The sequence below is a fragment of the Scomber scombrus genome, chromosome 9 (assembly GCF_963691925.1).
Source record: "Scomber scombrus chromosome 9, fScoSco1.1, whole genome shotgun sequence".
NCBI classification, from domain to species: domain Eukaryota; kingdom Metazoa; phylum Chordata; class Actinopteri; order Scombriformes; family Scombridae; genus Scomber; species Scomber scombrus.
The window spans coordinates 29,079,388-29,103,656 of record NC_084978.1 but is presented as its reverse complement, the minus strand read 5'-3'; the positions used below and the strand labels follow the sequence as shown (position 1 = coordinate 29,103,656).

The 24,269-nt window shown below is 39.8% G+C and overlaps 10 non-coding genes across 10 annotated transcripts; all 10 read left to right on the top strand.

Moving 5' to 3' along the window:
• The first annotated feature begins 9,817 nt into the window (after nucleotides 1-9,817).
• On the top strand, nucleotides 9,818-9,889 carry trnat-cgu (transfer RNA threonine (anticodon CGU)). Its single transcript has one exon. It is a non-coding gene; the product is annotated as a tRNA-Thr (tRNA).
• Nucleotides 9,890-10,187: 298 nt separating this feature from the next.
• On the top strand, nucleotides 10,188-10,259 carry trnat-cgu (transfer RNA threonine (anticodon CGU)). The gene has a single exon. It is a non-coding gene; the product is annotated as a tRNA-Thr (tRNA).
• A 298-nt stretch (nucleotides 10,260-10,557) lies between these two features.
• Nucleotides 10,558-10,629, top strand: trnat-cgu (transfer RNA threonine (anticodon CGU)). Its single transcript has one exon. It is a non-coding gene; the product is annotated as a tRNA-Thr (tRNA).
• A 298-nt stretch (nucleotides 10,630-10,927) lies between these two features.
• trnat-cgu (transfer RNA threonine (anticodon CGU)) lies at nucleotides 10,928-10,999 on the top strand. Its single transcript has one exon. It is a non-coding gene; the product is annotated as a tRNA-Thr (tRNA).
• A 298-nt stretch (nucleotides 11,000-11,297) lies between these two features.
• On the top strand, nucleotides 11,298-11,369 carry trnat-cgu (transfer RNA threonine (anticodon CGU)). The gene has a single exon. It is a non-coding gene; the product is annotated as a tRNA-Thr (tRNA).
• Nucleotides 11,370-11,557: 188 nt separating this feature from the next.
• Nucleotides 11,558-11,629, top strand: trnat-cgu (transfer RNA threonine (anticodon CGU)). The gene has a single exon. It is a non-coding gene; the product is annotated as a tRNA-Thr (tRNA).
• A 298-nt stretch (nucleotides 11,630-11,927) lies between these two features.
• trnat-cgu (transfer RNA threonine (anticodon CGU)) lies at nucleotides 11,928-11,999 on the top strand. The gene has a single exon. It is a non-coding gene; the product is annotated as a tRNA-Thr (tRNA).
• Nucleotides 12,000-12,297: 298 nt separating this feature from the next.
• On the top strand, nucleotides 12,298-12,369 carry trnat-cgu (transfer RNA threonine (anticodon CGU)). The gene has a single exon. It is a non-coding gene; the product is annotated as a tRNA-Thr (tRNA).
• Nucleotides 12,370-15,660: 3,291 nt separating this feature from the next.
• trnat-ugu (transfer RNA threonine (anticodon UGU)) lies at nucleotides 15,661-15,732 on the top strand. The gene has a single exon. It is a non-coding gene; the product is annotated as a tRNA-Thr (tRNA).
• Nucleotides 15,733-16,064: 332 nt separating this feature from the next.
• trnat-cgu (transfer RNA threonine (anticodon CGU)) lies at nucleotides 16,065-16,136 on the top strand. The gene has a single exon. It is a non-coding gene; the product is annotated as a tRNA-Thr (tRNA).
• The last annotated feature ends 8,133 nt before the right edge of the window (nucleotides 16,137-24,269 follow it).

Genomic DNA, 24,269 nt, shown 5'->3' with positions numbered 1-24,269 from the left:
GAGTATGTTGTTTGTTTGTTTGTTTTAACCCTTCTACTAGAAATAACGCTACATGCCCTGACATTAGCTAGCTTCATGGCTAACGAAGGAACCACTTCAGCAACAGGAATTATTTTTGGTCGGCAATAGGTTCTGCTCCCTCAGGAGCTGCTGCTGGCGCCAGCGAGCAGCTAAGAAACACTGCCTGGTTCAGAGATGATCCTATAATGTACTATATTGATAGGTGATGGGACATACATCAAGGTAAAAGATGTGTTTAGGTGGAAGATTTGTCTAAGTTAAGCTTACGTTAGAAGCCTATGACTAGCATTCACTATGTTAGCTTCATGCTGTAAACGTTAGCTAGTGTTAGTGAATATTACTTCATGGGCAACATGGGAGATGTTTTCTCTACATAGCTACAGCTACGAAAATAATTAAAGCTGCAAGCAGCGATGAACGGTATTTGTATACTTGAAGTTCTTTTCATTAAGTATGCTTGAGTGTAAGTATAAGTATAGCAAGTATACTATGGACCATGTACTTGTAGTGTACTAGATAGTATACTAATTTAATACCTCTTCAGACTAAATTGGAACATTTTTTCAGTTATAAAAGTATACTGTAAGTATACTTTATAAGGTAATTTTAAGTTTACAAAAGAACACTTTCAAGTATACAACAAGTACACTCATCTATATACTACTAGTGTACTAGGTATATACTTCTAGTCCACATTTTAGTCTATTGAAGTATACTTAACCTCTTAAGCCCGACCAGAGTGGTACTGGGTTGAAAAAAGATCGCCGACAGGATTCCACTGTAAAGAGTTCCTAATATGTAATGGCATGGTTTATTTCAAATGTAGTCAAGAGTGAAGATCCTTGCAGTACCAACACAGCAGTCCCAGTGTATTTTGTCCACATTATGTTTGATTATCAATGACGTTAATGTTATATTCGCAAAATATCAGCCTTTTAAAAATTAAATGTCGTCAGAAAGAAACGTTGCAAGCGAACAGATAAACACGAATCCATCCGCCATATTTCTAGTCCTATGAAACTACAGACCATACTCTTTCCATTGATAGCAAGCATTGCTAAAACTACACTACCCAGCTCACGTTAGTCCAACAGCAAACACAAGTCAAAATTTCAACTTTTTACATTCAAAGAGTCAAACTCTGTGTTTATGTCTCAATATTCCAACAAAACCCAAATGAATTCTCAAGCTGATGTTATTGCTTAAAGGGGCTATATGCGAAATACAGCTTTATTAACTTTCAGGAATTTTATTTTGGCTATGTTAACAACTCATGGTGTATTGACCTCTGGAGTAGAGAATTACGTCACACGCCCTCTGTGTGTGTTGTTGTGGAGCCTGTGTTTTGGAAGCTGGGCCGGCAGCGCGTTCATGTTAGTGCATGTGAGCCACCTCCTCCTCTCCTCCACCGGAACCGTTATGCCACTCCCCCTATATAGTACAGTGACAAATGGCCAAAAAGGGCTTTAGTTTTCGAGATACCCCAACCGGAGATAGAACTAAACCCAACCAAGTTTTTCCTCATCTCTAAGGTCTCCCATTTATGAAATGGATTCTTGGACAAAAATATTTCATTGCCAAGATGGTTAAATTTAAAGATATTGTTATACACTCCAAAACTAAAAAAGAGCTAAAATAAAGCTTGTCTGTATGGGGGTTAACACACATAAACTGATGTAGCTTAATAACACAAGCTCTGAGAGCTTTAAGAATTGACATGTATGTAGTCAGGATGTTGCTGATGTTGCAGTGTCTCTGCTGACAGGCAGTCAGCACAAGCTGGTCGTTCCAGCTGTGGCTCCCAGCAAGAAGGTATAGTTCTTTTTCATAATTCAAAAGATTTGATCTGAAGAGTGAATATTTCCTAAAACAGAACTTCTGACATTAAAAAAAAACATTTTTGTGTGTTGTTTCAGTTGGTTCTTCTTATCAGAAATGTACTTTTGTAATGACATTTTTTATTTTATTTTTTCAAGGTGATCGTCATTGACTTTGTGCCGCGCTTGGTGGTGGATGAGTTGCAATGATGGTAGGAACAGGCCCAGAAGGCTCCGGAAGGCTGTCAAGAAAAAAGAGAACTGCCGTGCCTTGTTCAAGGAGTTCCACAGCACCCCCCTGAGGAGGCCACAGTGGGGTCTTTAAAATAAGAAACATGCTGTCTGCTTGGTATTACTATTTTGTAAATAGCTCTTGTATATATTATAATATTATTTTAAAGATTTTGACAGGAATCAGTAAGGGTAAACCGTCAAGTGATAGGGGCTTTGTTCTCACACACACACACACACACACACACACACACACACACACACACACACACACACACACACACACACACACACACACACACATTTTGAGACATTTGTACAATTCCTGAATGCTGCATTCCATTGAGTGTCAGTTATGGTCCTTCTCATGTCACACTCTCATTGTTTTTTTTATTGGATATCAGTGCAAGGTTTAATAATATGTTCATTTTATAATAATGTTCTTTTTAATAATCTCTGATCTGCCCCAAAGGGACAGAAGTATCACTGTCCATCTCTTGATGTCCTCTTTTATGATTTTTAATATATCTGGGGCATTAAACTCAACTATTTTATCGATGGGAGATCGGATTTTAATAGCAAAGTACTTCATTCCGTTAATTCCCTAAATGAGATTGATAATTTAAATGGTTCAGTTGAATAGCTTCACTTTTATTGTAATTAACTTTGTAGTCAAATAATTGGCCAAAAGTATTTATAAACTGCAAAATTTGAGGTACCGAGTGACTTTCGATACATTTACAATTACAATTTTTTAGATAACAAAATATATATACTGTGTGTCAAGTGCTAATTATGAACGAACTGCTCTACTTGTAACTATATTTGTCCGTTCAGATTAATATTTCCTACCTGACAATGAGCTACCTTACCTGAATGAATAGATGAGAGGTCCAGTCAGATATTTTGGCAAGGCTAAGTCATTACTGATAGATATTTCCTGCCTGACAGGGTGTGCTACCCATGGTTTTAGCACAATGTAATGGGTAGTAGGTCATTTTGATAGATATTTCCTGCCTGACAGGATGTGCTATCCATGGTTTTAGCACAATATAATGGGTAGTAGGTCTTTTGATAGATATTTCCTGCCTGATGGTATGTGCTACCCATGGTTTAAGCACTAAGGATTCCCTTCATCATTCTGTATCCGATGTGATGTGTCCTGGCCTGAACTAACCTCACCAACCTGTCTAGTTGCTCATCAGTTAGGTTACTGTAGGTCTGCATTATGGAAGGACCATTCTCCTGCATGCATTACATCTCCATTAGGTTTTGTAGTTGCTGAGGAGACAACATAATTTGGCCCGCCCATTGCTCCTTGCAATAGTGGCGCCTGACTACGGGTCAGATTACAATTGTCCCTTTACATTGACAAGTGTTGACAACTCAGTCAAGGCATTGACAACATCCTGTGACATCTCAACTTGGCCCAACAACGACCTGAACAGAGCTATATCCTGGTTCACTACAAACAGCAATTAGTCCACGTCTAAAGGCAGTCGCTGTGTGACATGGGAAACTTTAGTTAGTAGTCTCTGGAGAAAGCTTCTTTTGAGCTGCTCCTAGAACAAATAAACAGACATAATTTTACATTATTGTACTGGCTTAATTCAATGGTTTAAATTGCAGACAAATATATCAAGCAGCATACAAGTCGATCGTAAGGATTCCGTTCACATTAACCTAATGTTAACATTGATAACACTGAATACTCTGCCCATGTTTATTTAAACTGTAAAATCTTACTTAATATTACCTAGTTAAATTATTTTTTCAAAATTCAATATCAGTATTTGGACTTTCATTTTCAAATCTCTTTTTCAAATAAAAAAACAAATAGACCAAATTTGGCTCCATACTTGCAAGAGTTTTTACTGACAAAGCTTTTCAACGTTTTACACCACTCATCTACTCTGCTGTATGAGAGGAGTTGTGGCTAGATTACTTTAGCAACATGAGACATGGCTGATACAAAAAAGGTGAAATGAAGGGGTACGGTTTATTGTCATTCAAGTCATGTAATTCACCAACAAATGAGCGCATTACCATGAAGATATGGAACACTTGCACAAATGCCAAGACAGAGCTATGATGCATTTGGTGAACTCAAAGATTTTTGTGTTGCCAACAGTGGAGTTGCAATATAATATACTGTTAATAACTGTGTTTTCAGTCACCAGGGAGGAGCTCCACTGTTGCATTGTTTCTAATGGATATGTTGAACTAACACCCTAAAAAACTTTACTCTGAACACATGTGGCTTATTTATATCTTTGTGTTTGTCACATTTTGGCAAGTCCCGTAAGTAGAATGAGAAATATAAGTAATAGATATGAGTAGATGCTGAGACCATCATTTTACATCTCCTTGTGCACAGAGTTCAAATTCATTCGACATTTTAACTTTTAGTCAATATTAATTATATTAAAATACAGTAATACAGTAGTACTACTGTAATATGGCTGGTGAGGCATTAGACTAATCCAAATTCAAAAAGCTTCTCATTGCAGCGGTGCTTTGTCACAAGTCTCAAGGCTCTCTGGGCAACTTAGCCGTAAATGATATCTTCTTAACACAACAGTCCTCTAGATGCCATCTCAAGCATTAGTCAAACACTTGTTGCACAATGAGAGACCTCTAGACAGAGAAATATGAGTGTGTGAAGAGAGATAAGAGGAGACAGAAGGGGAGACCTTATACAATTTGACTTCCAAACGTTTTCTATGCCTACAGTGATTGGATGAAAGGGAAGAATGGGTGAATGGCCTGGAGCATTACTAGGACACCCACCAAGAGCGCATATTGAATAAGTCTAGATCATGTTCAATGACAACTTTGTTATTTTCAATCTACAGGAAATGTTTTTTTTTAAATTCTTGCCTCTTCTACTTGTAGTTATTGTGGTTATGGTAAACAAACTAGGGTTTTCCAACATATAGGCTAGCTGACGTGCCCTGTCTTGCCTGAAATAAACAACACCTAACGTAAGAAGAAAAATATGACTTTCCACAGCAAAACATCAAACCCAATTAAAGTACACCTGTGCTTCTGGCTTGCTTCTCCAATCACACACCTGCTTCAAGCCATCCACACAATGTTCCCACATTTGGGTACACTGTTCAGCACCGACTGACATTTACATTGCATCACCAAATTTTGCAGCGGCAATTCAAACCTTGCTCCTCATATAGAGGGCCTATTTTGACAGTTAAAGTAGCAGTCGACACAAGGTAATTATTATTAGCATTAGCAGCCTAAGCTATCTGGCCCCAACTCCTCTCAGTTACTGAAGATGTGTTGTTTTATTTACAAGGACAGGATTATACAGTGTAATTGTAAGCTCAAATTTAAACTGATCCAGGAACCCCAGGGTAGCACCATATGTAACCTTGGCACTTTGTACACTGCCACAGAGCATGTATGTATGTACATGTACAGATCCTACAGTGACAAAGTGGGGCTGTATTTGTCGATCTGTGTTCTGAAAAGCTGGGAACAGTCGGTGGAAATATTGGATTTAAATGTTGTTTCACTCTGGGCAAAGATGTTATCATCCTGTGCAGACAGTAAATAGCTCTGTAATCGCACAAGATACAAACCACTGCTGGTTAAAAAGGATAAAAGAATAATGTTTGTATTTTGTATATATTTTGTATTTTCCTCATGAGGTAAAGTAATGAGCAATGTAATGCGCAGGTCTCAAACATGACTTGTGCTTTAACCTGAAACTGCAGCAGGTGTAGATGCAGGCATCTTGCACCACACACATTTATTATATGTACATTAGGGTGCTGTAGAATTCTTCCTCAGGAAATAGGTAACAGGTTGTCCACTGTGCATGTCTGGCAGGATTATAATGTGCTTTTCAGGAACATCTTCTGATTCACTGATTGAAGAACAAAATATTTTATTATGAAAGAAGGTATAGTGATCAAATCCTGATTGTAGCTGAATGAAATCATATCACAGTGTATGGTGTTGTAACAAATGTATCAGTTAGCACCGGACTGAACCGTCCAATATAGATGTAATTCGTAGGGATACCGGATTCCACAGAGTAGATAATCCAATGTGAATCCTTTACATCCAAACTAAATTCAGATGTTAGTGTATTCACTGGTAAGGTTTACATACAGACACTGACATACTGATGAAATCCTGGTGGTTTTAGTAATGACTAACAACCTTCGTAATCCTTTATATGTGGAAAAACTGGGGTGTTAACACCTGGAGGTCAAGGTCCCAACTACTGTTACAAATTGGTTGAAGCGGCAAGCTCTTTGGATAAACTGAAGCATGCTTATTAAAGTGGATACTTAGCCTCCTCTGCTTTACAATGGTAATCTTTTCTCATAGCTTTAAGACAGGACATTAAAAATGTTTAATGTAACGCTTTGGAACTAAGTTGCAAAGACATAACAGCAACAGGAGGGGAATGAAAGTTCAGAACTCTTGAGACAAGGATTTCAGTTCGCTCTGTGTTGTGATGAACAAATATGGTCAGATTTTACATGACTCATCACACCCTAAATCCTAACAAAGCTGTCTGTCATCAGCTCAAGCCAAACCAAGGGCGAGCTTTGTGAGCTTTCTCTGCAGACACAACAGGGACAACAGCCAGCAACAAAACTGCTCACAGCGCTCAGCTATTACGATCATACACATTCATAACAACACACTCTGTGCTATATGATGCAGAAGCATTCCTAAAGAATTCATGACAGTAGTTAAAAATGGCAGTGCACTCATCATTATTTTGTTTAATGGGGAAATAAAATCTATTTCCATAAAATTGGGCTTCATTATTCAGCTGCTCTGCAAATTGAGAAATGTTAGTAATTTATTGTTGATAAGCTCTCATTGTTCCTTCATGCATTTTAAGTTTGTAATAATTACCAAAACTACAGATATGAACACTAATGCGACTAAAACTGTCCGAAAAGTCAGAGACATTACGCATGGACCTTAATTCAAGCCAATTTAAACCATCTTCCAAATGGAAAATGTGATTGTCACTAAGGCATACGTCACCCTCCTTGCATTCAAGACATTACTGATATTACATTTGATTTTGAAAGTGATCTGGGGACCTTAAACCTGACAGAGCCTTAAGCCTGACAATGGCTGGCACTGAAATTCAGACAAGCAGCACATTTAAATTTGATTCAAGATTTGAATATGTCCCAAGGAGATACTATTTTACTGCCAGCAAGCGTCAAGTGCAATGACCTCATTCTGCTGAACTGGTAAATTTGGGTGCAAGCATATTTTTTACCATCTGGACCAATTTGATAATTTTTGTGGGTTGCTGTGACTCCGCCTGGGCTGTAATGCGCAGGGTGTGCGATGATGTGAAGTGCCTTTTTGGTGTCAATCATGACTTGTGCCTCCACCTGAAACTGCAGCAGGTGTAGATACAGCCATCATGCATCACACACACTGCTTATGTGCAAGTTGGGGAAGCTTATATCATAAACATGAGGCCTTTCTCAATAGGGAATATACCAAGTTTGGGTTTGTGTACTTAGTTTGAAATTCAACTCAGGAGTCATAGCCTGAGTGCTAAGGTCACATATGGGACTACTGTGTAGGCAGCATTTTAGTGTGAAATTCCTTGCGGATGGGATGACACAGTATGCCCATTTGCAATTGGAACAGCAATACTTTTGCTGGCATCATCAGCTCAGATGTCCTTAAGTCCACAGAGGCAGTGCTGTCCTTCTGTCGAATAAAAACACAAGGATTCATTTTACCTTCAAATTATGTGTGTGGAAGCAACAAACATTAGATTTACATGCATCTTCCAAAAGGAATGCTGCAGTGCTACAGTCTGTACTTTTAGATCAGTATAACTGGTCTAAATACACTGATCATTTGATTTTTTTAGCACCTGCTATCACTAATTAAGCTCCCCCATAGCTCTTCCAGCCACAATTATCTGCTGATTAAAAGTGACCCAGACATTTAGCTTGTAAAGTCTGTAGTTTCCCTTCAAATATAGCCTTAAATGTTGGAGAAGAGAAGTAAAGGGTACCTAAGGTTACTCAAATATATTTTCTACTATGGTTATCTCTCTGTATGGTACTGTACCTAACCCCTTTATATGGATGTCTGTCATTCAATCCACAAATCCACATAGAATCAGTGGTTTACCTATTGGTCTTCTGAGAATTCCACCTTAAGGTCATTGGACTTGATAGGATCTGGACTTCACATATCTGCATTCCCTTTTCTCCCCTTCTCTGTTGTTATTTATTATTTTTTTCCATTTGCATTGACTCAGCACATTTTCATCATTTTGGCAGCATCCTCCTGTATGCTTATTCAGTACCCATCAGAGAGTTGCCTGGCAGAGACAAATGAAACAGTTTTGTGGAGAGCTGAATGAATCACTTAATGGATCTCCTAAAATGTGTTTTATACAGTCACAAGCCTTATTGGGTGATTGAGTCACAGTACTCATTTTATAACTAGACACAGTGCTTGGGTTTATTTGTCTCTTAAGACAAAAGCTGTGTACTGACTATGATGTTGTGAAATGTTACTCACCTTGTCACCACACGTCAACATGTGTTAATATACATCCTGTGTAGGTGTATGCAGTTATCTCAGTCAGCAGCAATCCATCTTTTAAAGAGACCCTGGATGAACTGAAGCTTTTATGCATTCTGACATGGCGCTGCTCACTACTTGCTGAAAAAACAATCTCCAGTATTGAGCTGCTGTCTGCCTCTTCAGTGGTTAGACGCTTTCCTCTACTACCCCCTAACTGGTTGCCTCCTAGTCTGACACCAAGTCTGAAGCACTCGTAACATGTCAGTTCATATGATTAATCATTTGAATTATACAATTTATAATGAAGACATTTATCTGCCTTACTTGACTTTCAGTATTGTTTTAAGTAGTTACCTAAAAGGCATTATTCATCTCTTAATGAAGTAAAGTTCAATCAGGTAGCCACATTTACATCCAAATGTATCTCAAATATCAACCAAATTTCCTGGACTTTGGGGAAAGATAACACTAATTAAAGTGTGTTTCCATCCATTGCTGTTATTCCAATATTAGCAGTTTATCAAGATAAACAGTTGGTGGCACTAATTTTTCAGATGAGTTCCATTAAACCATTGTAGAAAAAGAGGACACAACAATATTACATAATTCACCATGTGGTGGAACTATCAAATTATGTAAATTTTTTAAACAAAGTTACAGTCTCTTGATTGCTCCACACAGATATGATGCTCCTCAAAGGAAGTTTGGGTGATATTTAAGTCACATGCTTCATGTATGTTATGATATATTCACTGAGTCTATTTACACTGCAGTTTGTCGCATTTTCTTTTAATGAATACACTGTTCCACCTCAGTCAACCATTATAAAAAACCCATAAATGATTTTGATCTATTGAATTTACACTTTACTGTCCACACTGAGACAAAAGAAAAAACTAACTATATACAACTAACTATACATTTTACATTCTATAAATTTACACATTGTATTTTAAAAAGGAACAAGAATGCTGTCCTAGCTGTAATAACTATGGCATTGCGGCCCATTGGTAAGGCATTGGTCACCAATACTGAAGTTCATATATTGAATCCCTTTCCATGCCTTTACAGGGATTTGTATGCGCTCATCAACATGGATCTTTCCCTACTCCAGTGAGATAAACTGACTGAAATCATAGTGTTTGGCACATGCTATGCAGAACAAATAATGTTGCTCTGCCTACAACAACTAAGGCGTGGTGGCCAAGTGGTAAGGCGTTGGTCTCGTAAACCAAAGATCATGGGTTCAATCCCCATCCATGCCTTTGAAGGGATTAGATGAACTGACTGAAATCATAAGAGTTGGCTGCATGCTATAAATCTGTATACTAAGTTCGATTTAGACTTTGTGGCCGAAGGAGATGTTGAGGGTGCCCTCTGCTCAAAAACATGGTTCAACAATAGAAGATTGGTTTGCTGTGAAGTTAGGGGGCATGCCAGTGACATATTGGAAACAAGAATGGTCAGTACCTCATGATAGAGCCGCCAAAATTTCTGCTTTTAGTCACGATCCCTATACACTTAATTTTGGAGAATAAAAGTCATGGTACTGACCTCAACCAAGGCATGGTGGCCAAGTGGTAAGGCGTTGGTCTCGTAAACCAAAGATCATGGGTTCAATCCCCATCCATGCCTTTGAAGGGATTAGATGAACTGACTGAAATCATAAGAGTTGGCTGCATGCTATAAATCTGTACACTAAGTTCGATTTAGACTTTGTGGCCGAAGGAGATGTTGAGGGTGCCCTCTGCTCAAAAACATGGTTCAACAATAGAGGATTGGTTTGCTGTGAAGTTAGGGGGCATGCCAGTGACATATTGGAAACAAGAATGGTCAGTAGCTCGTGATAGAGCCGCCAAAATGTCTGCTTTTAGTCACGATCCCTATACACTTAATTTTGGAGAAGAAAAGTCATGGTACTGACCTCAACCAAGGCATGGTGGCCAAGTGGTAAGGCGTTGGTCTCGTAAACCAAAGATCATGGGTTCAATCCCCATCCATGCCTTTGAAGGGATTAGATGAACTGACTGAAATCATAAGAGTTGGCTGCATGCTATAAATCTGTACACTAAGTTCGATTTAGACTTTGTGGCCGAAGGAGATGTTGAGGGTGCCCTCTGCTCAAAAACATGGTTCAACAATAGAAGATTGGTTTGCTGTGAAGTTAGGGGGCATGCCAGTGACATATTGGAAACAAGAATGGTCAGTACCTCATGATAGAGCCGCCAAAATGTCTGCTTTTAGTCACGATCCCTATACACTTAATTTTGGAGAATAAAAGTCATGGTACTGACCTCAACCAAGGCATGGTGGCCAAGTGGTAAGGCGTTGGTCTCGTAAACCAAAGATCATGGGTTCAATCCCCATCCATGCCTTTAAAGGGATTAGATTAACTGACTGAAATCATTAGAGTTGGCTGCATGCTATAAATCTGTACACTAAGTTCGATTTAGACTTTGTGGCCGAAGGAGATGTTGAGGGTGCCCTCTGCTCAAAAACACGTTTCAACAATAGAAGATTGGTTTGCTGTGAAGTTAGGGGGCATGCCAGTGACATATTGGAAACAAGAATGGTCAGTACCTCGTGATAGAGCCGCCAAAATTTCTGCTTTTAGTCACGATCCCTATACACTTAATTTTGGAGAATAAAAGTCATGGTACTGACCTCAACCAAGGCATGGTGGCCAAGTGGTAAGGCGTTGGTCTCGTAAACCAAAAATCATGGGTTCAATCCCCATCCATGCCTTTGAAGGGATTAGATGAACTGACTGAAATCATAAGAGTTGGCTGCATGCTATAAATCTGTACACTAAGTACTTCACAAACAAGAATGGTCAGTACCTTGTGATAGAGCCGCCAAAATTTCTGCTTTTAGTCACGATCCCTATACACTTAATTTTGGAAAAGAAAAGTCATGGTACTGACCTCAACCAAGGCATGGTGGCCAAGTGGTAAGGCGTTGGTCTCGTAAACCAAAGATCATGGGTTCAATCCCCATCCATGCCTATGAAGGGATTAGATGAACTGACTGAAATCATAAGCGTTGGCTGCATGCTATAAATCTGTACACTAAGTTCAATTTAGACTTTGTGGCCAAAGGAGATGTTGAGGGTGCCCTCTGCTCAAAAACATGTTTCAACAATAGAAGATTGGTTTGCTGTGAAGTTAGGGGGCATGCCAGTGACATATTGGAAACAAGAATGGTCAGTACCTTGTGATAGAGCCGCCAAAATTTCTGCTTTTAGTCACGATCCCTATACACTTAATTTTGGAAAAAAAAAGTCATGGTACTGACCTCAACCAAGGCATGGTGGCCAAGTGGTAAGGCGTTGGTCTCGTAAACCAAAGATCATGGGTTCAATCCCCATCCATGCCTTTGAAGGGATTAGATGAACTGACTGAAATCATAAGAGTTGGCTGCATGCTATAAATCTGTACACTAAGTTCGACTTAGACTTTGTGGCCAAAGGAGATGTTGAGGGTGCCCTCTGCTCAAAAACATGTTTCAACAATAGAAGATTGGTTTGCTGTGAAGTTAGGGGGCATGCCAGTGACATATTGGAAACAAGAATGGTCAGTACCTCGTGATAGAGCCGCCAAAATTTCTGCTTTTAGTCACGAGCCCTATACACTTAATTTTGGAGAAGAAAAGTCATGGTACTGACCTTAACCAAGGCATGGTGGCCAAGTGGTAAGGCGTTGGTCTCGTAAACCAAAGATCATGGGTTCAATCCCCATCCATGCCTTTAAAGGGATAAACATAGAATCCTTTCCCAGTGTGACATGAATACACAGACATTACAAGAGGTTGTTCTGTGGCTAAGCCTTTCACTTCATAAAGTAGTAATTCTATATGTGAAAGAACAACTGAATGGACACAATAGTAGATAAACATAGTCCAGTATTGACACTACCATTAAAGTGGGGGCATGCCGGTGACATGTTGGAAACGAGAATGGTCAGTATTATTGGCTGAAATATGTGCCACCAGAAACTGAATTTGAATCATTCATATTTGAATTTGAATTGCTTAACTTGAATAATTGCATTAAAAAACTGAATTTGAATCACATAATTTGAATTTGTATTGTTCAATTTGAATCATTGCATTGAAAAACTGAATCTGAATTGTATAATTTGAAATTGAATTTATTAGTTTGGAACTGAACATTCAGTTCTCACAATTCAAATTCAGTTCTCACAATTCAATTTTCTGTGACAAACATCCGGGTAGTTGAGGCAGTCTCAGAAGTATGATCTATAGTCATTTAAATGTATAACAATAAGTTATAAGCAGCAGCTCAGTCTCCGTCTCAAACACGGTGTTTACTTTGAAAATCCCAGTGATTATCTCTCAGTTGTGGGAAAGTGGCGGAAATATCACTGTATAACCAGTGGCGGCTGGTGACAAAAATTTTTGGGGGACCTAGTTTGATGGTTGGTGGTCCTAGGGTTAGTGTCAAATAAGCCGTAGCACCACTTCATACCGCAGCAAAAAAATAAAAATAACGAAGAAAAAACAATCTAAAAACAACACAACACACTATAATGTCCCCTGGTTTGTCTCAGTATGGTATCTCAGACCCACAGAGACAGGAATAAATAATTATAAATTAGACATGATAAAATGCCCATTTCGCTCATGTCAGCTAAAGATACCAGCAGTTAAAGCAGAGTTACCAATAAGGGAATATGCTTAAAAAGAGACACCACCTATATTTTAGTTATTGTGTCTTCAGTCCTGATTTCACTGTAATCTGATAGTTGTTGCAATACCTAAACATGACAATGGATGGCGCTTTAAGCACTATACACTGCTGTGATTAAGCATAACTTATTTAACTTATTTTAATAATGAAATGTACCCCAAATCAACTGTAATAGTCAAAATTACTTCCATCATTTCTTATCCTGCATTTATGCATTTTAGTTTTTTACACTTCATAGTTATGTCTTTTATAAAGTATTTTTAACACTTTACAATATTAATAACAGGAATGCAACTACTATCTGATCTTTTATATGTCCTGTTGGAGCTGCTGGATGCAGCCACTGACTGAATCTATGTTCCTCTTCTGGAGCTTGGCATAGCGGAGGTCCATATGTGGCCTGATGTGGTGAAACAGCTGCAGAAAGGGCTCAGCAATGCTAAGTCTGCTAAAAACAACTTAGCTCCATGCTATTGTCTCTATGGCTGCAGCTTTCTGTTTGCATTTTTTAGGTCTCGTTCCCCTGTCGTTGTCCACAACGTTTCAGTGCTGACACTTTGAAACAGCAAACAGATAAAGCAATAAAAGGAATAACTCACACTGCATCCAGCTAGCCAGCTCCGTTTATCATAACAGCAGCGGGAGAAGCTCTGGGTCTCAGCTCGTCCTTCATCACCTGCTGCTGCTGAAGCCGGTCCGGTCCAAACTGCTTTATCCTCTTTTTCTCCTCTTCTAGTGAAAGTCTTGTGAAATTATGTTTTTATAGAGAAATAATCAAATAATCTTCTTTAATTTCCGCGGCTCCACTTTAACGTCATCTCCTGAATCTACCGTCAGCAGGAGTTTGGGTGACAGCAGCTGACGGGAGGGCGTGAATGACAGCCAGAACTGTCCAATCACAACAATGAAACAACAACAATTCGCTGCCAATAAAAGTGGGCGTGTCCGGGCTGCACTGAGCTGCGCCCCATGGGAAACGTGACACAGGCCAATGAGAGAGCGGCCTCAGGTCATGTGCTTGTCAAAAGTTTGAGGGCTTGCATTGACTCCCATTAGGCCGGAGCCCCGCATACAGGAAGTACATATAGAAATTAATAAAATACCATTTGGAATCGATTTATAATGAATGCTGACAGGTGCTGAGAGACTAACAGGTGCATTTTACAAACAAATACTTTTTATTTCATAATGATTTAGCATTATCTAATTAATTTATATTTAATATGTTTAAGTAGACTTTCTCTAGATTATTGGATGGGGCGGCGCCCCAGCGCCCCGCATTGACCAGCCGCCACTGTGTATAACAGTTATGAATTATCTAAATTATTTAGGCTAAAATCTACTCATACTAACTTGATTGAAATTGGAATTCAAGAAAAAAAACTGAAAAAATATCCACCTCCAATTACTTGCAGCGTGATGATAGGAACAAGAGTCAATGCTCCAGAAGGCCACATTGTAGTATGTGTTAGGTTTGGAGAAAGCTCAACTTTGTTAAGAGGGTGTGTGGAGAGGGTGGCAGTCTTCCGCTTCCTGGGAGTCCACATTGGGGAGGGCCTAACCTGGAGCGCGAACACCTCTGAGCTGCCGAAAAAGGCCCAGCAGAGACTTTACTTCCTGAGAATACTCAGGAAGAATAACATCACACCTAAACTGCTGGTGTCCTTCTACCGAGCCTCCATCGAGAGCATTCTTACATACTGCATCTGTGTATGGTTAACCAGCTGCACAGTGGCTCAGAGGAAAGCGCGCCAGAGGGTCATCAACAAGGCCCAAAAGATCGCCGGCTACCCTCTCCCCACACTGGAAAAACTACGCAGAACATTATAAAGGACTCTTCTCACCCTGGACACTCTCTGTTTGAACTGTTGCCATCAGGCAGACGATTCAGATCAGCTAAAACAAGAACAAACAGATTCAAATACAGGGTTTATCCTACAGCTATTACTACACTCAACACTGCTAATTAATACTGTTTACAACTGACTGAAATAGGGCTGTGCAATGACAGGATGTAACCGTATGTGGGTATACTTGGGCTGTTTTTATGTATAGTATTTATTGATTATCTTTTCTTTCATTTTTATTTATTTCTATTTTTATTTTTTTATTTATGAATGATGCACTGACTGGCGAGCACTTTAAAATTTAGTTGTACTTGTGACAATGACAATAAAGATCTATTCTAGTCTTACTGCACCAGGCTTGGTGGACATGTCCTCTCAGAGAAGCAGCCTAGTGTGCTATGTTTGTGAACTGCTCTTGGTCAAAGGGATACACAGATAGTTAATTTTGCATAAGAAACAATGGTTTGCCTGCATCCATGAAGGCATGGTGGCCGAGTGGTAAGGCGTTGGTCTTGTAAACCAAAGATCATGGATTCAATCCCCATCCATGCCTCTGAAAGGTTCGTTCTGAGATGTGCATCTCTCCCTGCGCCTATGAGATGACATGATGGGAACTGTATGAGTTTGGTGCACACTATGAAACCTGTACTATAACTTAGTTATTTGTGGCAGAGGGAGGTGTTGAGGCCACCTTTTGCTCAAAAACATGGTTCTACCATAAAAGATAAGTTTGCCATGACGTTAGGGGGGCAGGCCAGTGACATATCGGAAACAAGAATGTTCAGTACCTCGTGATCAAGCAGCCAAAATTTCCGCTTTTGGTAAAAGGAGCCATTTAAACTTAATTTTGGACAACAAAAGTCATGGTCTGCCAAGGTCAAAGAAGGCATGGTGGCCAAGTGGTAAGGCGTTGGTCTCGTAAACCAAAGATCATGGGTTCAATCCCCATCCATGCCTTTAAAGGGATTAGTATGTGCTTCCTCCCTGAAAAAAAACTCACATACAGGTATGCTATGGAAAGAAGGACAGGTTAAAGAAAATGCATTGTAAGCAAATTGCATATCCACAGGTCATTCCCATGATACAAATAGTGGTCATAACTCTGAAAATGATGAACTAAAAGTGTATTGCTCACATTTGGTTATTTGGGGACAAGGCAGATAAAGTGTAATAGCTGGTACTTTTCATGTAGATACCTGGGGAACAGCTGCCTTGCCATGCTAATGAAGTCCAAATAAAGGCAAGTGTAAGCAATGTCCCTCTGTCTTCTGCCTCTAAACATTTCCAGTGGAGCAGTGGTGAGATAAATGCCTTTATGTTAATTGTGGAGCAAGACAAGAGTGCGGCTCTTGAATTCATCCAGCTCCGATTTTTAGTACAGACTTTCAAAGTGGCTCACATTTCAATCATAAGCAGAATTCTCTAACATTAAGGCCTCTGCTGACTTTGTGTTTTCTGTCCACTCAGTTGAAACAGTAATTCAGGCTACAGCTGCATTCATGTCACAAAGGAGAATGGGTAGATAAAAGGCTACTGCTTGAAAATGTCCTCAAAGTCAGTTTTCATCTGTTAGATGCAAGCTGGGAATCCAGCACACACTAACAGCACAACTAAATTGACCAAATATAATTGGATCTTACTTGAACAAATTATCATGGTAAACAAGAGGAGATATGTTTTATGTGTTGTTATATTTTGTCTATGTTTATTTTGAATAAATAGAAGAAGTTAGCATGTGCAGCTGTACCACAACAACCGAAAAGGCAAAGAGAATGCCAACAACAGACATCATCTGAGGTCTTACCCGGGATTTCCAAATGGAGCGCCTGATGACTTCAGGAAGGCCGAGGGGTTTGTTCAACTAATATGTCTGCAGTACATGTATACCCCATGTCTTGATTGACACAAATCCAACCTGTGGTCAGATTCTTCCCATCCTACAGAAATTTCAGCTGGAGGATTCTATTAGTGAGGAACATCAAGGAGGAGATTTGGTCCAATCTCTCCACATGTGACCAGGTACCATGACTGACATTTATTAATTCACCATGAATATTGCAGATATATCACAAACACTATAAATTCACATTCAGTCATATTTTCCTACATTGTTGAACATGGAAATGTCTTCTTTTTTCCTTTTTTAAATTGAGCATAATGAGGTCCAAACCTTCCTAGATGATGCCACAGTGATGGACCCAAGATTAAAGTTCAAATTGGATAGAGATGCCATTTGGGACAGGTTGACAGCAACAGCAAAAGCAGCGAATACTACAATGGCACAAGAGGTATTATGACAATCATTGTGGCACTTGTGGTCAGTCATGATACCTTCCTCTGGTTCCATACATGGTACTTACATGGCAAGGAGAAGGAGGAGGAAGACGAATATTATATAAACTCTTATGATGATATGACATTGATTAATATACGAAGGTTCAAATCTAACCATTTAACTAAACCATTCGGTTATGGTCCATTTAGTTTCAGAATCCCCTCTAAAAGAAACACAAGACACCCTTGGAGGAGCTGGTTTCAGCAGAGGACTCAACCTGCAGCAGACAGTCCAACAGATAGAGAGAGAGGAGCAAGAAGTCCTGCTCTACAGAAACCTGCTTCTCATCACTGTATTAACAGATCCTGCTGTCTGCTGGTGGCAGACAAGAAATCTTGCCCAAGCCTATTTGTGTGTTCAGGCATTCTCCACCTCATCTAAGAGGGTGTTCTCCACAGCTGGAGACACCATTAGCCCAGAAAGATCTAGGATCCTCCAAGAGAACGCAGACAAGCTCATTTTATGTACCAGAGTATTGTAACTTATTCAGATGTTACCAGGCAGTTATTAGTCAGTTTTATGTTTTTCAAGTTCTATTCTTTGAAGAAAACTATTGAAAACTATAGAAAAAGTATTGCAATTTATTTGAACATGTTCAAAGGTTATTAGACAGGCATGGTGGTTACACGCTGAGATTGTGTGTAGTTGCTGGTCTTGCTGTAACCTACAGTGAAGGTACTGACCTGTGGGTAGGATTCTGTTTGGGCTTTCAGTGTGTGTGCTGTGTGGCCTGAATGTCCTCCTACTTCTAGAGCACAGCATAGACAGTAGAGGTCAGTATTGGGTTACTGAGGAAAATTTAACAGCACTTGTAGTGGAGGTAATAAAACGTGTTGAGGTGACAAAACCTGAGTATGCCTACCTTTTTTCTAACACAAAAAATGGGGAATTGGTAAAGAATCAGACCGATAAGTCAACTCAATAATGGCGATATAATCAATACAATTATTATCAATTCCCAAACTCCTAATCACTGTAAGCAAGCTAACAAGACTATAACTAGTATATGGCATATCACATGGCATTGTTAAGGAACATTTATGTAAAAACAAAAAAGGTTATAAATGAAGTTGCGAGAACAACACGTTCCACCCAAATCTCAGAATGTTTGATTTGTTTCATTTGTTTCTATCTGTGGTCGTCTATTATTTTTCTAAGACTCACTCTGTTTTGAGTGTTTGTCTCAGCTTCGATGCATCAGCACAGCCCCAGCAGCACCACTGGGTGAGCTGCCAACAACATCCCGAGGAGCAACACAACGCTCCCTGCCGGCACTGAGGCCGCCGACCTCACAGGCTGGGTCAGCCACAATAACGCCTACACACGCTCCTCCGACAGTCGTGCAATCATGGCGTAGGAGTCGAGGTGAAGACCGAGGTAAGTTGTCTGCTGGCTCAGCTGCAGGGTGCTTTTAGAATGGGATGCAGTCAATGAGTGGCACCGCTGTAAACGCCCCCCTGAGGCTGTTATAGAAAATAGTTTGTTCTGATTCATTTTGAAAGAGCAATGGCCAATGGGGAACTTCCAACACTAAACTAATGGTGTAAATCAGTCAGTAAGTAGGCCTGGCTCTGTTGTTGCAGTCCAACCAACAACTTCAAGTGCTGAGGTAAGCTGTTATAACTTGCTGAAGTTGAAGGTATTTCTTTGTGAGGCAGAAACCCAGGTAGTGCATAATGAGGCAAGTGGGGAGTTCAGACTCCTTCTTGCATCAGATATCTAGTTAAGTTTGTTTTTCAGGCTTATTGCCAAACGTCAAGCAAAGATGCACAGTTTGAGGAGCTGTGAGTGAGCAAAGGCCCCTAAAAGGAAAGATGAGAGCAGAAATATTTTGCGTGAGTGCATCAATGGTTGTTTACTCTGTTTCAGTGACTGCAAACTTTGGTGATATGAGTTTGAACATACTTCAGGGCAGTAGCGTGCAGTGGTGTTTCAGTCAGGGCCAGCACCAAAATCCAACTCCGCCCCCGCCCCAAAAGAAAGTATTGTATGCCGATACAGCCAACAGAGCAGCCGCACACATATAGGCCTATGTCCTACAGTACATACACATTGTGAATCCAATATAAGGCCACTATTATGCAACAGTACTTAATCAACAACATGACAGCTGATCAACATCCACAACGCATCAAGACACCACTGTGCAGCATCGCCATCAGATCATCTTCCCTTAGGTCACTGCCCACTTTACAATGGACATACCATGTGACACAACATCAATAACAGCACATACTGCCCGACTGCTCTGCACCCTTAGAGGAAACTTCTAAATCACTTCAAAAATAAAATCAATTTCTATAACAGACACAAACATGCTCCAAAAACGGTTCTAAATTTACTTCACAAAGAGAGAGAGATATTAGCCCAACAGCCGTGCCAATCTGGTCCAGAGAAAATTTTAAAAAAATTATCACTCAACGATGACTTGTAGATGAAATCCATCCTGCGATCCTTCATGATGAAAAAGGCACCCGAAGCAGGTCCGCAATCATATCTTTATCTACCGATCTTGCTGTTAAATCAACCGCCATCACCTTTCCAGAATAACAGACAGTGCGTCATCACGCACCTGCCCATGGGCCAATCAGCCAACCTCATTTGAATGACGACGCCCAGGCCAGCACTAGAAGCTCTGCTGGACTTAGGGCGTTCTGTCAATAACACATCAAAATTTGATTGGCTGATGATACGGTCACTCAACGTTACGCACCCAATAGCAGCGTCCAGCTCGATCAGAGGTTAGCAATGCAACTACTGCTGGCCCCAGCAGAGGAAAGGAGCTGTGATGCGTTTATAGGACATAGGAGATTTGGTAAGAACCCCCTACTGGTTCCCGATTTATTCCCATTACAAGCCTGGTACATCGTCCTGTGCCTTCCTCCATCTAACGCCACCCTGATTCTCACCCCATCCCGTCATCCCTGACCCCTTACCGTCCATCCCTTCATCCCTCAACTCTCCATTCCTAACCCTTCAACCCTCATTCCTCCATCCCTAACCCTTCATTCCTAAACACGCCATACCTATCCCTTCAACTCTCATCCCTAACCCTTCATGCCTCAACCCCTCTACTTTTGTCGCAATAAATCTTTAAACTTATATCCAAGTTGGCGTGTACTTTGTTAGTGAAAAGGATATTGTCTTCCAGCGTCAGCATATTTTGGGGTGTTATTGTGCTTCGGGACTTCAGGGTGTTTCATGGAATTGACTCTTCTGTTCCTCGGATACATTAAGTTATCTCACCCAAGTTACTAAAAATGAAGTGCATTGTCTCTTTTTATTCATGCAGATACTTTGGGATTCATGTGTCCAACTGTCTGTTTTATTACTCTGCATGTGTCTGAGGGATTTCTCCATCCACACCAGTACAATACATTCATGCGACTCTTTCTACAGTCAGCGCCAAATACAGTGAAAGTGATTGGATAATTCACAGATTTCAGTTACCTGCGAAAGAAATCATCCTTATGAAAGTTGCCTGGCATATTATAGTCCAAAATACCCTGCAAATGCAAGCACATACTATTCTTGCATCAGTGCCTGGGAGTTGGTCTAGAAAGTTACCAGACTGGTGTGGAGACAACATCATTTTTCAGTGCAGTATATTTGCAGTTTTTTGCTCTGATGGGTGTTTATTCTGTCAACTGTCTCTTTCTGTTTCAATGACTCAGTTGTGTTGAGTCATTCTGAAATTGGTTATCCGCTGTCTGGGTGTCATTTCCCTCAAGTGCTTGTCTGCTTGTGCGTGTGTGTATGTGTCTGTTTCAGTGTGAGGGTCTAAATAGGCGATAGAGGCCTATTTAAAGTGTTAGTAATGATGATGATTATGATGATGACAGAGGGTTCCTCCTTCGGCAACAGCTGTTCTCACAGACACGCACAAACACAAACACACATATAGTCTCTCACGGATAAATAGGGGGAGGGAAATCTGTGAAAAGGTCACAAAGATGGTGTCAAGAAATCAAGGTGGGGAGAGAGAGAGAGAACCAGAACTTAATATTACCAGTAATGGGTCTCCTGCCAGGACCTGTCCCCATCATGGCCTGCTTGTGTTCCAGTTAAAGTTGTAAATGTTAGTGTCAAGATTCAGATACACTAAGGAGTTTAGATTAAATTAACCTGCTGACTAAATGAATTCAGTGTCTGGACATTGGCATCCTCATGAATACCCTCACTTTGAAGCTGTAGTTTATCTGATTGGACAAAATTAAGGAGATTAAGTGTGTTCTTTCTCGGTAAGTGCATCCAAAGGCAGACTGCAATGTGTTTTAGTTTAAAATGAGATGCAGTTAATGTCGGATGATGCTCAAGCTTTGAATACTTTATTTTGAGACCGTTTACAAGACAGCAGGTGGCCTCTTCCAGATGACAGGCGAAGGCACATTTTTGCTGCTGATGCGGCCTTAAATTACATCAAGAGAGGATTTCTGTGATGGTGCTGACAAAAAAAGACTTAACTCATTACTGTAGTGTTATATTATAGTGGGTGTGCATTGGTAAGTACTCTGACAGTGTGTGTACAAAGTCTGTGCAGCAAAAGCAGCAGCTTCAGAATGTGTTCATTCAGTTTAGGTCACCTGTGTTTTGACAGTGCTAACAGCCTGATACACAATCACTGTATTTATGCATGTAAAATGGGAGAAAATAAACTAGAGGGGCATAAAAATAAGCAGTGAATTGTGGTAATGTGTGTATAGCCTGTGTGCCATCTGCACTGATAAAAGAAAAAAAGAAAAAAGAAGAGATCTTTCCATTTGACACGCATGAGACTGACAACTGAAAAATGCGATTGAAATGCCCCCTGCGTCAACAAACTTTAAGTGAGATGCTGACAAAAAGATGTCCAGCTAATACCAGTGTGCCAAAAAACCAAACAAAAAGATATGGCTTGGGGTTGTCAGGGCTTTCTGTCAGACATTAGATTCAGTGCTTGTTACCTTGTAGATAATCCTCCAGGCTGCCTGTCCAGTTTGACAGTACTCATTGCTACAGTTTGGTTGATAATCTTGTGTTATTATGGCATCAAATGGTCATTATATGGCTGCCTACACACTTGTACACTTACAATAAAGTCTTATTCAGACAAGACGGCCTTGTCCTCAAAACTTTGAATAGAAAACAAAAGGGGGAAAAAGAGTATGCCTGTCTGTTCTGTAGGAAGTTCAGGTTTTATTTATAATAAAGCAGGACTACAGTTAGTCACAACATGTTAAAAGAAGCTGCTGTATTAAACCTGTGCTGCAATCACTTTTAATTGATAATTAAGCTCCAGCCAATCACTGACTAACACACGTTGTGCTTCAGCTGAATTATGAGTGCAGACTCTTACTCCCCTATCTCACTGTGTGCAATTGTACCTGATCATTAACCTTCATACCTATTATTTAGAGAATTCACTTGTTAATTTCCATATTTTGGTGTTTGTTAAAGGTTGTTTGCTCAACTACTATTTCTGAACATGCTCCAGCTTTATTTACCATGCTGCACAAAGGCTAATGTTGTCTAAGCAGATGGACTGTTTCAGTAACTACAGCTAATTTCCCAGTGTGGGAGACTTTTATTTAAAACTCTATTTCATTTGCTAATAAGTCAGCCTACTAATAAATATTTAGCTGGTATTATTTGGAGATGCATTTTTGCCAATTTAGTTGTTTACTTGTGAGTGAGCTTATTACAATACTTCAGTGATTCATCATATATGTATGTTGTATATTTTCCATTATTTTCAAAGCACACATGCTTACAGACTGGCAAATGGAATCCATTATGACATCCAGAATGAGTATGTGGGAGATTAGGTTGTGCAGACAGACGACCAAAATTACTGACCTGAATCCATCCAGCCTGATTGTTGAGTTTTTTTAAACAATTAACCCAGCATTGTGACCGCACTCAAATTTAACATTAAAAAAACAAACAATATAAACCCAATCTAAACCCATTATTTATGATTTGTGCTACTCTCACAATGCAGCACATAGAAGTGTTGGTAGTTTTTTTGCCTGTCCTGCATTGGCCCTTAAAGACTATGATAGTCTGTCTGATGCCTTGCTGAGACAATATTCAGTTTTGGTCAAACATTGTAATAAATATTACTTTTAACATATTTTTTTGGCATATTTTTTTTCTCTTTATAATTACAGTTGTCTGGCTTTTCTGAAGAGGTAATTACATCATTCTGTTCAGTAAACTCTGAAACTAGACTAGAACAAAGAGGAAAAACTCAAAAAATAATGATGATTTTCTGCTTTTAACTTCTTTGAAAGAACAACTGCTTGAAAAGGTTTGAAAAATACTTTTTCCAACTAGATTTTAAAGACCTCTTGGTTTAAATATGTAGTTGTGGAGATCACTGACCTGCATGGAAACGCAGATATAACAGTGACCACATTTTTTTCTTCACCTGACCTTTCACAGTAATCTTGTGTGCATGAAAACATATTAATAGTGAGGTGGAGGCAGTTACAGCAGACAGAGAAAGAAAGCACCCTTGAAATTATTTTTTAAAAATGAGACGGAAAGACGGAATGTAAAAATCTCCAAGTTGCCTTCAAAGTTAGAATTTTGAAACCCATTGACTTATGACGCCGACTACTTCCTGTCTATTCCCTCGGCTTAGTCGACCCTTTGATGTCTGTCTCTGAGGAGAGCGTCTGCCTGGGATTTGTACATGTATATGTGTGTTAGTGTACAGTATGTGTATGTGTGTGCAGGTGAGTGGGTTTGTGTGTGTGTGTTGCTGTGCAGAG